Here is a 17,224-nt window from a genome sequence, read left to right as displayed (position 1 = left end):
CGACGCAGTCGCGCTACCATCCAGCGACCCGCTTAGTCGTCCCGGTCCTGCGGTCGGAGGTCGTGAGGGGGTCTTCCGAACTCCCTTCTCAGGCGAGTATTTTGCTTTACATGACAGTTCGCTTTCTGAAAACCTCTTGGTTCATAGCCTGCCGTTGCGTACAACCCCAGATTTCCTGTCCGTCTACTACCAGAACGTTCGTGGAATGAGAACAAAAACGCAGGCTTTCTTGCTTGCGCTCACTTCCTGCGACTATGACATTATCGTTCTCACCGAAACCTGGTTACGTGATGATATATTAAACACCGAGCTAACGACGAACTACGCAATCTACCGATCCTACCAGTCATCTACGTCGCGAAGGTGGTGTTCTCATAGCGATAAAGAAACATCTCACTGGGACTATACTAAAAATGCCTGGATGTGAATGTTTAGAGCAAGTTGTCGTACGCGTTTCACTGCCAGGTTGATCGTTATATATTTGTTGCATTTATCTAAGGCCGAACAGTGATCCTGGCTTGTACAATGTTCATTCTTCTGCAGTCCAAAGCATTCTGGACAAATGTAATAGGCGCGACAATGTCCTTGTTGTAGGGGATTATAATCTTCTTAATCTTCGGTGGGTTTTTGATGACGATTATAAGTGCTACCTTCCTGAAAATGCAACCACGGAACAAGAGATGGCCACCACAGAAACTTTGGTCGCTGGACGAACCCTCGATTTAGCTTTCGTCAATGACACGGACGTGTTCGAACTGATTGAGCCTCCCACATCTATACTGAAGGTTGACCCTCACCATAAACCCTTCGTTTTAAGACTTGATATGCGTTCTGATGACGGTGAAGCTTTTGATACAATTAACGACGACTTCAACTTTGACTTTACTCGATGCAACTTCGATGAAGTCTCAATGGCCATTGATGCACTCAATTGGCGTGAGATGCTGGTTGGAAATGACTTAGATCAGGCAGTTGTGGCGTTCTATGATGCCATATATGAGATTCTTCGCCGTAATGTTCGTAAAAAACGTGTCAGCAGAAAAGCTGAATATAAATTTCCGTGGTGGAACGCTGAGCTTGGTCGCCTACGCAACGTACTCCGGAAACACCGAAAGCGATATTTACATCATAGGACCGACGACAATAAAACTATTCTTCGTCAAACTGAACTGCAATATGAAACAGCCCGGAACAGTGCATTCGGTGAATATCTGAACCAAGTTGAATATTTGGCAGCACTGTTGTGGCGGTTGATACGCGTCGTTTTTTTGTTGCTTACAAAACTTAAATTTTTCTGGTGTTTCCAGTGAAATTCATTTGGTGAAATAGTATATTTGTGGCGTTAAGTGTACTTGCATTCCAAGTTCAATGGAGTGCATATTGTGTCTGTGCAATTTCGCCGTAAAAAAAGTTATTTTTGCAATATAAATTGCCAATCGAAGAACCTTTCTACTGGCTCAGGTTGTGGTGGTGCTATAAATTCTGCCTATTACTTAGTTGTCGTTGCTGCTGCTGTGCTGTGTTGCATGATTGTCTGTTGGATTCGTGTAGTGAAAAACTGGTTAGTGTGTTGATCGCACGTGCTTTAGTACAGCTGCCTCGCACACATAGGGACACAGTGGTCAACGTAAGCGCTGTGGTGTTTTGTTCAATAGGGCCGAATTGAGTTGCATGCAGCTATACATCAAATAGTTTGCATGTAATTTGATTAGTTCTGGTTGATAGATGAACTTTGGCTGGAATGGTGAGTACTATCTAGCACACATGATATCGTGACCTGAGTGTTCATTTGTGGTGTTATTATCTAGGATAGGACATATCAGTTGTATGCGGCTATACATCCAATAGATTGCATGCAATCTGTGCTGTTCTGGTTGTGGATATAACTTTGGTTTGAGTGGTTGGAATGAGTGCCTGATTGCTCACTATTTGTTGTTATTGCACGGGTTCTCTACTTGATATGCTTTGATATCGCAGGAGCGTAAACGTTTCAGGTGAGAGGTACGTACTACCCAATGCTAGCTTCGATTGTTCTTTGGCCAAAACATATTGCAACAATAGCTCCTGAAAATCACTTTATTTTTTTAAATTTGATTATATTCTTTCAAATGTGAACACATATCCAAATGTTTTTCTCATTCATCGTTACATTCATTTTTTTTTACAATATATATTAATAACTGTCCGTGCTTGTGGGTGTTTTAGCCAGACCAATGATGGCTGATGATGAGCTTATATGTGTCGAGTGTAAGAAGAGAGAGATTGATCCTAATAAATTAATAACATGTATGTACTGTTTCTGCAGCGCCCATTTTAAATGTCGTAACATTATTGGTAATGCTATCAGGCGCATTCGGGATACGTCATATTTCTGCTCATCCGATTGTTCTGCTACGTACCAGCGAATAATCGAAATGAGCAGCAATAATTCGACTATGATCACGGCTCTTGCGACAGAGCTGAAAAAAACTGTTTCGAATGCGGTAGCCATCGAAATGGAAAGCGTTAGAACGGAGGTGAAACATATAACGGCAGCGATAGAATCTTCTCAGGAATTCCTATCTTCAAAATTTGACGATATTGTCGAAGATTTTAAAGATTTGAAAGCCGAAAACGAGGAATTAAAACATGAAATTTTTACTCTGAAACAATCCAATGCCAATCTCGCAGGTGTTGTTCACAAGTTAGAACTGAATGTCGACAGGACTAATAAGCTGTCCACCTGTAACAACGCAATGTTATTTGGTATTCCTATGCTTTCTGATGAGGATGTGCCTGACCTTGTATCGAAGACAATTGCTTCGCTTGGTGTATCCTTAAATACTGACTCTATTGTGTCATCAGCTAGAATATTTACAGCTAGTAAATCTGGAAGCCCATTAATCCCCATAAGAATAATTTTCAAAAATGCAGATATCAAGGAAGAAGTGTTGAACAAAAAAAAACTTATTAAAAAGCAACTATCCACGTCCATCAGTCCATCATTACTGCTTAATGGAAAAGCCACAAACGTATCAATTCGCGACGAGTTAACCCCACTGTCTCTAGATATTTTAAAAGAGTTAAGAGAAGCGCAAGATATCCTCAACATAAAATATATCTGGTCAGGCCGGGGTGGCGTTATCCTTGTGAAGAAGGATGATAATTCAAAACCCCAATCTATCAAAAATAGGGAAGACTTGAGTCAACTATTAACACGTTATAAGAACAATTCAATTTCTGTACCATCTCCTTCTCCGAAAAGGAAGAAAAATATATAAACAAGGCCTGCTAAGTAAGGTCCTTCAATTGAATTACATAATTTAAAATGGAGGGTATAGTGAATACTTTTCACGGGCTACTAGCCGATTTTAATTTGAAGTATACTGACAAAAATGTGAAATGTCTGCGAATATTACAATGGAACATACGAGGAATGAATGATTTGGAAAAATTTGACAATATAAAATACTTTTTGGAGCAATGTGATGTAACTATCGATGTGCTTGTCATAGGGGAAACATGGGTAAAACACGGTAATACTGGGATATACAATATTCCTGGATATTGTGCCACTTTTTCGTGCAGAGACACCTCCCATGGAGGATTAGCTGTTTTCATTAGCAATAAATTAGGTCAAAATGTTATAATAAACGAGGTTATCGACGGCTTACACAGAATTCATGTTAAGCTCCACATTGAAACACATTATTTTGACTTAATATGTGTTTACAGACCACCTTCATTTGATTTTACCAAATTTCATGATCTTCTAGAGTCTTGGCTTTCAAACTGTAAAAATAACAAACACTCCTATGTGATAAGAGATATGAATGTACCCGTAAATCTCTCACATAATAACGTTGTTCTTCGATATCGCAATCTCCTTGAATCATACGGTTTCGTCTGCACTAATACCTTTGCTACTCGACCATCCAGTAATAATATACTTGATCACTTTATATGTAAATCAAGTGATGCTTCCTGTTTACGGAATGACACCATTTTCACTGATATTAGCGATCACCTACAAAATGTCTCCACCATAAAATTACACGGAATAAGACGTAAACAATTGCTCACAAAGAAAATAATTGATCACAAGAAACTTTGTAGAATCTTTAACCAGTACATAGATAGCTTAACGCATGTGGATGATGTCGAAGAGTGTTTCTCGAACATACTTACCACATATAATGCAATGCTATTACAATGCACTAAGTCATACACAAAACTTATAAACACAAAAAATGAATATTGTCCTTGGATGTCTTACGACCTGTGGAAATTGATGCAAATCAAATCAAACTGTCTAAAAAAAGTACGGAAAAGGCCAGATGATATTCACTTACAAGAGCTATTAAAACACATAACAAAAAAGGTTGAAAAACTGAAAAGGTTGAGTAAAAAATCTTATTACGTCAATTTGCTTAATACCACCTGCCACTCCAAGCTATGGAAGAACATCAATTCAATTATGGGTCGTACGAAGGGAACAGAACAAATTAGCCTTATAGTTAACGGTATTAAAACATCTAATAATCAGGAGGTTTGCGAAAAATTTAACGATTATTTCTCGAACATTGGTAGCACATTGGCATACAGCATTCCACATTCCACTAATATCAATCCAATCAACAATAGGTCTGTTTCGAATTCAATTTTTCTGCGGCCAACAACTGTTAATGAGGTAGTCTTAGTAATAAATGAGTTAGATAGCAATAAAAGTAGTGGCCCGGATAATATACCTGTGAAAACCTTAAAAAGCAATCCTCGCTCCTTCGCATCAATCCTATCTCAAGCATTTAATAGAATTTTAGCCACTGGAAGCTATCCCGATTGCTTAAAAATAGCCCGAGTTGTTCCTGTTTTTAAGTGTGGTAATCCTTATGATCCCTGTAATTACCGTCCAATTTCAACTTTGTCAGTTTTCAACAAAGTGCTAGAAAAGCTTCTAGTATCTAGGATGCTTGACTTTTTCAAACTTCATAATATTTTATACATTTTTCAATATGGTTTCCGACAAGGCTGTAATACTACAACAGCAGTTGTGGAGCTGGTGGACTGTCTTATTAATGAGATAGATTCTAAACAAATTGTTGGGTCACTGTTCTTAGATTTGAGTAAAGCTTTCGATACTTTGAACCATAGTATTCTTTTGCTTAAACTGGAACGATGTGGTATTAGAGGGGTTGCCAACGACATTTTACGTAGCTATTTATCCAATAGAAAGCAGTTTGTGTCAATCCGGGAGGCGAATAGTTCATGTTGTCCAATTAGCACAGGAGTTCCACAGGGCAGCATTATTGGGCCATTGTTGTTTCTAATCTTCGTTAACGATATTGGCAATTTAAAATTGAAAGGCGTACCTCGACTATTCGCCGACGATACAGCCCTTTTTTACCCTTGCAAAGATACACAAACTCTAGTAGCTTCCATTGAACACGATTTAAGTATTTTAAGTAATTATTTCAATGCCAATTTGTTATCATTGAATCTATCTAAAACTAAATACATGGTGTTCCATTCTCCTAGGAAGAAACTGCCAAATCACACCAATCCCCAGCTTGGCCAAATAACTATAGAAAAGGTGGAAAGCTTCAAATATTTGGGCATCGTTCTCGATTCAACGTTATCTTGGGATAGCCAAGTAAAGAGTATTGAAAAGAAACTTTCATCTCTTTCCGGTGCTCTAAGAAAGGTCAGCTATTTTGTCCCACGGAACGTTTTACTGAAATTTTACTTCGCATGTGTTCATTCTCATATTCTTTACCTTTTAATTGTTTGGGGTCAAGCACCGAAGTCCAAGCTAAAGGGCATTCAGGTTCTACAAAATCGATGTTTAAAAACCATATACAAGCTTCCCCATCTACATCCCACATCACAGCTCTACTCTACAAATTCCCATTGCATTCTACCTCTCTTAGCTCTCCGTGATATGCAAACAATTATGTTTATCCATAAAATCCTTCACCAACCAGGCATCCATCATAATCTCCCAATATCCGTCGGCATTCGATACCAGAATACTAGGCAAGCTAATTCATTGCTTCGAGTAAGGGCTCATTCTAATTTAGGTCAAAGCCGTATAATGTTTCATGGTCCGTCAATTTACAATGCAATACCCAACGAACTGAAGCTCATTACCAACTTAAACACTTTCAAAACCAAGTTAAAGCAATACCTTAAAGCAAGGATAGTTAATTATATATTGTAAGCGTATCAACCGTATCTAGTTTTAATGTCCATAATTTCAATGGTTTCGTCCTCTTTTTTTAAATTAGTTTCTATGTTGTACTAATCCAACCATAAGTTTATCAAATTATAAATTATTATCGATTCAGTTTTTAATGTTTTAAATGGTCATGAGCCCCTTAATAGGAATCCTAAATTCCACTGGGTGCTCATGCATATCAATTACTTCAATTAATTATTTCCTTTCATACAATATTGCTCCCTCAGCTTGTTAAATTTGTTTGTTTTATTTTTTTTCTTGCTCGACTGTGCTGTCAATTCACCAAGCTGAGGTCTGTATGTGTCCGTGACCAGGAGGCTCTCAGTGCGAGCTTTTTGGTACGGGGGTGTGTGGTGGGAAACATACAAAAAAAAAAAGTTCAGCGCAGCCTTCGAAATAATCCTTCGACATTCTGGACATTTATAAACAGCAGAAAACGTTCCGTGGGTGTACCAGAAAATGTCTATCTTCGAGACAAAAATTCACAGTCCGCTGCCGAGTCGGCGAACCTTTTTTCAGATCACTTCCGAGATGTATTTTCCAGCCCTCCTGTCTATCCATCGCAACAGTACCTTGAAACATTGCCAACGCATAATATCAACCTTCCTCTTCCTAACGTAAATGATTCTGATGTAGCGAGCGCTCTGTCCAGCGTTGATCCTTTGAAAGGGCCTGGTCCGGATTGCTTGCCTCCTGTGTTTATAAAGCATTGTGACCGAGCACTTTCTGCACAGTATTATTTTTCAGCGTTCAATCTCGGAAAATATTTTCCCAATGGCATGGAAAGAAGCTGCTATAGTTCCCTATTCATAAGGCTGGAGATAGGCACAATGTTGAAAACTACAGAGGAATCTCGCTGCTGAGCTGTCTAGCTAAAGTTCTGGAAAGTTTGTGTACAATGCGATGTACGTTGCTTCTTCCAACATAATCGACGAACGACAACACGGATTTATGAAAAAACGCACCGCCACTTCGAACTTGATGACGTACACGAGCTTTCTAGTTCCAGCTGTAGAGAAGCGTCAACAAGTGGACGCTATATATTTTGATTTCGCAAAAGCATTCGACAAGGTGCCCCACAACATTGCTGTTTTGAAGCTGGAGCGACTAGGCTTTCCTGAGTGGGTTACCAGATGGCTGCATTCTTACCTCTCACAACGATCTGCCTTCGTTAGAATTGGCACTACATGCTCAAGCGCATTCGTAACGCCAACCGGTGTGCCTCAAGGAAGTCACCTAGGGCCACTGATCTTTCTCTTATTCATGAACGACCTCTGCACCCGCATCAACCCTGAAAAACTGCTCTATGCTGATGATCTGAAAATCTTTCGTTCAATTGCTTCAGCACTCGATTCTGCTGTGCTTGAAGACGATATAGCCAATATAGAGGAATGGTGTTTGCTGAACGGTATGCAGATCAACATTGATAAATGTAAGATGATAAGTTTCGGACGCTCGGTAAATATAAGGCGTTGCGAATATACTCTTCAAGCCTGTGTCATCGAGCGGGTGGATTCTATCCGTGACCTGGGAGTGTTATTCGACAGAAAACTTCGTTTCGCCGACCACTTCACTGCAACAACGGCGAAGGCTTTTGCAACATTGGCTTTTGTAAAACGGAACGCTGTCGATTTTGTGGATTTTTAGGCACTGAAATCTTTATACTACGTACTGGCCCGGAGCACTTTGAAGTATGCTGTACAAGTATGGGCGCCATACAACGCCGTTCAAAGTAGCCGACTGGAGCGCGTTCAGAGAAGTTTTGTACGATTTGCTCTCAGAAAATTGCCTTGGAACGACCCTATCCGTATTCCGCCGTATAATAATAGATGCATGTTGCTAGATTTGCCAACGCTGGAGTCTCGCCGCACGTTCTTGCAAAGAATGTTCATTTTCGATATGCTGTCGAACAATATTGACTGTCCCGACATTCTCTCAAGGATTCATTTATTTGTTCCCTCTCGTGATATAAGGAATCGTCCGCTTCTGTGGATTCCCAGGCACCGCACAGCATATGGCCAGAACAATCCGCTAGACAGATGTTGTAGTAGATTCAACGAAACTGTTTTAGTTTATGACTTCCATACCACTAAATCTAATTATAAGTTAGCAATTAGAATTTCTAACATTGACACTAGCAATAGCATTAAGTATAATCTGTACGATATATATCGAAGATGTAATAAATACATAAATAAATGAAGTTCACCTGATATATACATTCGCCGAACAAAAGCTTACATTGCCAAATCATGGCAGGTCGGCAGAAAAAAGCAATCGCTCTCCACACACAGTAGGAAACAGGAATGGAAGCAACTTCAAGAAAAACATAGACTAAGTATGGAAAAATAGCAGTTACAACTGTGAAGAAGTGCTCTGTACTACAAGTTGAACTACTTGGGAATCTAGAGTCTCAATTCTGTTGAGTCTGTCAGGTCGCTTCTTCAAACCTTCGATATATCGACCCGCCCTGAGGCTGGGATTCTGGTCGGGTAATCCTCAAGTATGACAAGTGATCATAGAGAAAGGTGGCGCTTAAGCCATTTGTGCGGAAAGGTGGAATGGTTGAGCAGATTAATTCCGTAGCAACGTCGTGCATGCTGCAAATCATAAGTTCGAATATTTTAATTGTCACTGCACAACAATCCATAATACTGCTTATAAAGTACCCTCACGTATTCTGTTTATCAAACTGAATACTTTGTCGACGAATGCCAAAGCGGGTTTCGAAAAAGGCAACCAACGATGGAATAGATGTACCCTGCGACAAATCCCGGATAAATCTCGGTAATAAAACGCGCGGATTCATCATCCGTTTGTGGAATTCAAGGATTCCAGGTCAATTGGCCGAAAGCCATTTGGGCGAATGCCGTTTGGCCGAGTGGGTCATTTAGTCAAATACTGCTGGGCAGAGTGCCATTTGCATGAAAAGGTCTTTTGGCCGAAATATGTTAGGCAGAAAACCTCATTGGCCGTGTCGCCGAATGCCATTTGGCCGACTGCTAGTTGACCAGAAGCAATTTAATCGGCCATTCGACCAGATGATCGGACACCGATTTCAAGAGAGTGTACTGTGTAATGAAACGAAAGAACTACAGTGGTTGATGGATGAAATGGACCACCGACTGGCCAGTATGATTCCGATTTTCATGACCAGAAAGCTAACTTCAAGCTCTTGACCAAACCGGCCTGTGTTTAATACTACTACTCCAGATGATGAAAATGAACACATGCAGTGCCCTTCATGCAGTTCAAAGGATCATTTGAGCCTTGCTAAATGTTATCGGTTTTCGTAACTTTCGTCGTAATGTCTGCCTGAAGACCGACCATACGCGCCAGAAATGTAAATCTATCAAAACCTATTCCATCTGTAAAAGTAATCACCACGAGCTGGTGCACTCAGACGACTTTTAATGACTATCACACCATAAGCCTTCGAATTAATTTACATCTTAAGATTTATGAAACGTGAACACTCTTTTTTGCGTTGGAAAAGTGCAAATTCGCGGCCAAGATGGTATCCACAAGGGACGATCCATAAATGACGTAGCATTTTTTGAGTGATTTTTAAAACCCCCTCCCCCATCGTAGCATTTCGTCACAAACCTCTAAATACCCCCCTGGTAATTACGTAGCTTGACAGTAATTCTCCCCCCTTGTCCCGCAAAATTTAAAAAAAAAACGAAAAACGATGTTAGTTATTCCCCTTTAAAAAAGTTACGTAGCATGACATGACCCCCTACCCCCCGTCGTCACACATCATCACAAAATACAAAACTCCCCCCTCCCCCATATAATTCTACGTCATTTATGGATGATCCCCAAAGTGATCACTCTTTTCGACGAGGGACTGCCGAGGAAATGGGATTAGCGAGTTATGTAGTACCAGCAGTGATGTACCGATGGGAAAAAATCCATCTTCCCGGGTTTTTATTTTTGGGTTTTAACCGGGTTTTTTTCCTAAATCATTCTAACCTGGACAAAATATGTGTTTTTTCGTTTTATCGAATGTATGATGTACATTTAATGTTTTTTAACCGTTCAGCAGTCGCGCTAGTGCACTGAGTACTCGCTGAAAATCTAGCGAAATCGTCTTAGAGTACCAGCGGCTGCTCGTTCAGTGGGCCATTTGCGCGACTTCCGGAGGGTTAAAGAATCTTGCATTTACATTTGAAAGACCGAATATAAAAGTCTCAAGGATAAAACATACTTTGTATAACCCACTTCAGATATCTTAGCATGAAAAAATCGAATATAAACATCACGCGCAAAAATCGGACAGAGATCCTTGAGCATGAGAATCGCTTAGAATATTCTCACCCGAAAAAGTAGGCAAGGATGAACATCCAGTATAATTCGCTCACGGGAAATTCCGTACAACGTTACATTCAAGATTAAAAGTTGTATAAAGAAAAGTCCTTTGTAAGAACCGGATATACCTTTTTACCGTTTTTAAGCTCCTGTCCGATTTTTAAACTTGAATATATTTATAACAGGTTTTACGAAGTATTTTCTGTTCCTGCGACTTTAATTTCGGTCCATTCCATATTTCAACTAGTTTCATACAATACTGGGAACAATAGTCATTGTTACTCTAACTAGTGAAAATTAGAATAATCGTGTGATGCCCAAACTACTTTTATTTTGCTTGTTACTCAGTGTAGGGGTTGCTATACGTTTAGCGAAATGAGGTAGGTATTCACACAAAATATAGAAAATACCTATTTAGTTCGGTGTAAAGTAAAGTAAAAGTGAGTAATATGCAGAAAGCGAGTGGCCTTGACATTCGTCATTAGTATGAACCGTAATCAGAACTCTCACAAATCGCAATCCGAATTCTTTCGGCATCAACTACATCAGCAACAGTAGAAAAAATGTTAAGTACGTTTAGGCTGATTCACAGTAAGAAACACAGTCGACTTAGCCCAAAACGTGTTGAAAAATTTTATCACTTATTTAACCACAATATTTGTAAAGAAATGTTGGATCGCCGCTATAGCAATGATTCAATCGAGGAAAACCATTCAGAATTCTGCAAAACTTCATGACAATAATGCTCATAAATAAAATAAAAATGTTTGGATAACAATTCATTAATGTTCAATTACTAGAATATCACAAAATTGCAAAAAACCCAATCTTCCCGCGAAAAAAACCGTTTTAACCGGGAAAAAACCTTGGGTTTTTCCCCAAAATTATAAAAACCCGATTTGGACATCACTGAGTACCAGTAATGTATCGTTGGGCAAACGGAATCTCACACAAAGCCAAAGAATCGATGGTGATTTCCTTGTTAATATCAGACCCTTCCAAACAAGCAAAACGGTTCTAATTGAATAATGTTCGTACGATTCAGATTACGAACGTGTCAACTTCGATCTGGAAAATATAAAAAAATGAATCCAGTACTTGATTAGTAGCTTAATGCTTCACAGATATTGTTGATTGTCGACAATGACTGGGCAGTGCGTAAGCCTCTTGTACCTGAAGGCATAAAATAGACCCCACTTGCGGTCCTTAGCTTCCTGCCCAGTAACTCCTAGCCCTGGCCTCCTCGTGGCGTCGACTGGGATACGAGTAACCTTAGTGAAGATCGGGTAATCAACCCCGGTGGGAAATTTGGTGGTATGCTGGCAGGCAAGGGGGGGTTACCCTTCTACGGAAGGTGTAAACCTGTCCTGGTGTCCAGGTGGGACCCTAAGCAGTCCTGGCACGATGGCCCACCGGCGCGACAGGTGGTTGGCGTAGGCCCTATAAGCCGCCTCTTAAAAAACCCACATAACGAACAATACAGAAGAGAATATGACCCAGAACAATCGGCAACGACCCAGGCGACGAGTAAAGGATCACGATTGGAAACTCGGAACATGGAACTGCAGATCGCTCGGCTTCGCAGGATGTGACAGGATAATCTACGACGAGCTACACCCCCGCAACTTCGATATCGTGGCGCTGCAGGAACTTTGCTGGACGGGACAGAAGGTGTGGAAAAGCGGGCATCGAGCGGCTACCTTCTACCAGAGCTGTGGTACAACCAGCGAGCTGGGAACCGGCTTCATAGTGCTGGGCAAGATGCGCCAACGTGTGATCGGGTGGCAGCCAATCAATGCAAGGATGTGCAAGTTGAGGATCAAAGGCCGTTTCTTCAACTACAGCATCATCAACGTGCACTGCCCATACGAAGGGAGACCCGACGACGAGAAAGAAGCGTTCTACATGCAGCTGGAGCAGACATACGACGGTTGCCCTCTGCGAGACGTGAAAATTGTCATCGGCGACATGAACGCACAGGTAGGAAGGGAGGCAATGTACAGACCGGTGATCGGGCCTAACAGCCTGCATTCCGTATCAAATGACAACGGCCAACAATGTGTGAGCTCCGCAGCCTCCCGTGGAATGGTAATCCGAAGCACCTTCTTCCCTCGCAAAGATATCCACAAAGTCACCTGGAGATCACCGGACCAAGCAACAAAAAATCAAATCGACCACGTTCTAATCGACGGTAGATTCTTCTCGGACATCACAAACGTCCGCACTTATCGCAGTGCGAATATAGATTCGGACCACCACCTGGTTGCAGTATGCTTACGCTCAAAACTTTCGACAGTGCATGGCTCTCGTCGAAGCCGAACGCCGCGGCTAAACATCGAGCGGCTACAAGATGGCAGAGTGGCTCAAGCATACGCGCAGCAGTTGGAAGTGACACTACCAACGGAAGAGCAGCTAGGCGCAGTTGCCCTTGAAGATGGCTGGAGAGATATCCGATCCGCCATAGGTAGCACCGCAGCCACTGCACTAGGTACGGTGGGCCCGGACCGTAGAAGCGACTGGTACGACGGCGAATGCGAGCAGTTAGTCGAAGAGAAGAATGCAGCATGGGCGAGAATGCTACAACACCGCACGAGGGCGAACGAGGTGCGATATAAACAGGCACGGAACAGGCAGAACTCGGTTTTCCGGACCAAAAGCGCCAGCAGGAAGACCGAGATCGCGAAGCGATGGAGCAGCTGTACCGCACTAAAGACACACGGAAATTCTACGAGAAGTTGAACCGCTCGCGTAGGGGCCACGTACCACAGGCCGACATGTGCAGAGATACAAACGGGAATCTTCTCACGGACCAGTGTGAGGTGATCCAGAGGTGGCGGCAGCACTACGAAGAACACCTGAACGGCGATGCAACAGACGACGAGGATGGCACGGTAACGCACCTGGGAGCACGCGCGGAAGACATTACACTACCGGCTCCGGATCTCCAAGAAATCCAGGAGGAGATTAGCCGGCTCAAAAATAATAAAGCCGCTGGGGTTGACCAAATACCAAGCGAGCTACTAAAACACGGTGGCGAGCCACTGGCTAAAGCGCTGCACTGGGTGATTACCAAGATTTGGGAGGAGGAGATTTTACCGGAGGAGTGGATGGAAGGTGTCGTGTGTCCTATCTACAAAAAGGGCGACAAGCTGGATTGCTGTAATTACCGAGCAATCACCCTGCTGAACGCCGCCTACAAGGTACTCTCCCAAATACTATGCCGTCGACTATCACCAATTGCAAGAGAGTTCGTGGGGCAGTACCTGGCGGGTTTCATGAGCGAACGATCTACCACGGACCAGGTGTTCGCTCTTCGTCAAGTACTGCAGAAATGCCGCGAGTACAATGTGCCCACACATCATTTGTTCATCGACTTCAAAGCCGCATACGACACTATCGATCGAGATCAGCTATGGCAGATTATGCACGAGAACGGATTCCCGGACAAACTGACGCGATTAGTGAAGGCGACGATGGATCGGGTGATGTGCGTAGTACGTGTATCAGGGACGCTCTCGAGTCCCTTCGAATCACGCAGAGGGTTACGGCAAGGTGATGGTCTCTCGTGTCTGTTATTCAACATCGCGCTGGAAGGTGTAATCAGAAGAGCAGGGATCGACACGAGTGGTACGATTTTCACAAAGTCCGTTCAGCTACTTGGCTTCGCCGATGACGTTGATATTATTGCACGAAACTTTGAGAAGATGGAGGAAGCCTACATCAGACTGAAAAGAGAAGCCAAGCGCGTCGGACTTGCCATCAACACGTCGAAGACAAAGTACATGATAGGAAGAGGTTCACGAGAAGAGAATGAGAACCGCCCGCCTCGAGTTTGCATCGGTGGCGACGAAATCTAGGTGGTTGAAGAGTTCGTGTACTTGGGCTCACTGGTGACCGCCGACAATGATACCAGCAGAGAGATTCGTAGACGCATCGTGGCAGGAAATCGTGCTTACTTTGGCCTCCGCAAGACACTTCGGTCGAACAGAGTTCGCCGTCGTACGAAGTTGACCATCTACAAGACGCTGATTAGACCGGTAGTTCTCTACGGGCACGAGACCTGGACCATGCTCGTGGAGGACCAACGCGCACTTGGTGTCTTCGAACGGAAAGTGCTGCGTACCATCTACGGTGGAGTGCAGATAGAAGACGGCACATGGAGACGGCGAATGAACCATGAGTTGCATCAGCTGTTGGGGGAGCCGCCCATCTGTCATACCGCGAAAATCGGACGACTACGGTGGGCCGGGCACGTAGCCAGAATGTCGGACAATAGCCCGGTGAAAACGGTTCTCAATTGCAACCCGACCGGTACAAGAAGACGTGGCGCGCAGCGAGCACGATGGATCGACCAGGTGGAAGACGATTTGCGGACCCTTCGCAGACTGCGTGGCTGGCGACGCGCGGCCATGGACCGAGTGGAATGGAGGAATCTTTTGTATACGGCACAGGCCACTTCGGCCTTAATCTGTTAATAAAAATAAAAAACCACCCGAGCACTATAATGATAAAGTACCGACAACTAGTACACCGAAGGTACGCACTGTACAACCAATTCTTCACCGACGGCTAAAGGGGCTGACCACGGAGTAGGCGCGGGAATCGGCAGCTTGAGGAGTGAGCTCTCCTTCCGCTTACCCGGCTCCTGCTCAATATTCTCATCGAAAGTGGCCGCCATTGCAGTGGCAATGGCCAAAAGAACCTCTGACACATCGACGGTCATATTCACCGACTCGCTCTCGGTCCTGAGAGACGTCGAAAACGGAACCTCCAAGCACCCGTTCATTCAGGCCATCGAGAGTCATCGAGACCCACTGGTCACAATCTGCTGGGTCCCGGACCACAGCGGTATCAGGGGAAACACAGACGCCGATCGTTTAGCTCTCTCCGGCAGAAGAGCTCGAACCCGTCTCTCAGCCGATACCCCAACAGTGGGCATATTAAGGGAATTCAACACGAGTCTAATGCACGGATTCACTGGCGGAGATTCCGAGGCCATACGCAAAAAGTCAAGGACACAACTGACATATGGACCGACCGAGACAGCCAGAAAGAACAGAAAATACTTTCTCGACTGCGCGTGGGACACACCCGAGTAATCCACGCCAACATCGTGCCCAACGTGCCTCCATCAGAATGTGCTTCATGTAACACCCGGCTCACGGTCGAGCACCTGCAACTGCCGGGAGCTGTACGACCTACGGCAACAGCACGACCTAACACCGGATCAATACGAGATATCCTGTCCAGTGACCCGACTCGAGAGAAGGGCACTCCTCCTATTCCTGACGCCAACCTGTACGACAGAATATAAACAAAGCACAAACAAACGAGCGCGGCAACCCCACCACCCTCCCAGTAGCCGTGAGGAGGTCCACCGCGGACCACTGCGCCCAGCCCGCAACAAGATTCCGAGAACGATACTCAAACGAACATCGCCAATAGGCACTCTACCACACTAACTCGGCGTGGGAGAGGTCGCCCATGGCCCAATACCACAAGACACACACCACACAGCACCAAAAAACCAGGGAATCCCCCACAATTCCAGAGTGCCCTCCACTCCGCGCAGCACGGTTTGGACAATGTAGCCAAATTCACCCAACCGTGAGTCCTCTGCCAAACCACACGAGGTGCTGGAGAGGTCTCCCGCGGCCCAAACTAACCCAGCATTTGCTGACCTCACCGCTAGCAAAAACCAATATAAAAATAATCCCAAACAAACAAAATTGAAATGTAATCTTTACTTTTTATATATTTCTTGATCTCATGGGCGAATGACCAGTAGGTTAAAACTCAAATAATTTGTTTTAAAAAGTGCATTGAACTCTTGAATATCCGTTTTTTTTTAACGAGAGTAAATTGTAACTTGTAAATAAATAATAAAAATCAAATTAAGCATCAACAATCCGCCTTTCGTGTGACAAAGAACATGTTTATTAGGATTTTTAGTTTCTATTGTCTTACATTTGGAATTTTTTTCATAAGGAACTTTTCAAAATTTCATCAGATCAGAATTAAAGAGTTATGCAATAAACAAAATTCTGGCTACGAGCCTGCACGCCACCTAGAAAAAACAAGTTCAAGTGTAGCTGTCGAGTTGTGCATATATGCTTTTGGAGCTTAGTCGTACACTACAATTAGCTCTTAACGAACTAAGCCCACTTGAATTTCTGTTGATAACAATGCAAGGTAATTATTCGACCGCTCGAGAGTCAAACAAATTCTTCATTTGATTTATTTGATTCAGACAAATCTTCCTAACGAAATCATCTCTTTCGGTTTCGCATAGTCTGGTTGTGCCCAAAAGAGTGACCATTGATGTTTCACTTGGTAACCCGTCAACGAACCGGCACCAATGATCGCGTTTTTTGGCTTTTATTAAGCCCATAATTTCAGTCTCTAACGGCGAATTACCTAGCGTCCTAACATTCACAATGTCCTTATGCGCGGAAAACTTTTTCGCGTCTGATTACACTTTGTCTCACCTCGAATCTCCACTTTTGAGAATCAGGCCAGCATTAAACTTTTTTCTTTCTCTGAAGTAAGATTTTTTCAGATACTCAGGTTTTGTAAATCTTCCTATCCTATTTCGTATGAAGCCATAAGAAACATTGTTTGTATCCGATGACCAATTGACAACACAATAGGCAGATAAGCGCTACAATAAGCACCGAGATTATCTTCCACGTGGAATCC

The sequence above is a fragment of the Topomyia yanbarensis genome, chromosome 3, assembly GCF_030247195.1.
Source record: "Topomyia yanbarensis strain Yona2022 chromosome 3, ASM3024719v1, whole genome shotgun sequence".
NCBI lineage: Eukaryota > Metazoa > Arthropoda > Insecta > Diptera > Culicidae > Topomyia > Topomyia yanbarensis.
This window is presented reverse-complemented; position numbering follows the sequence as displayed.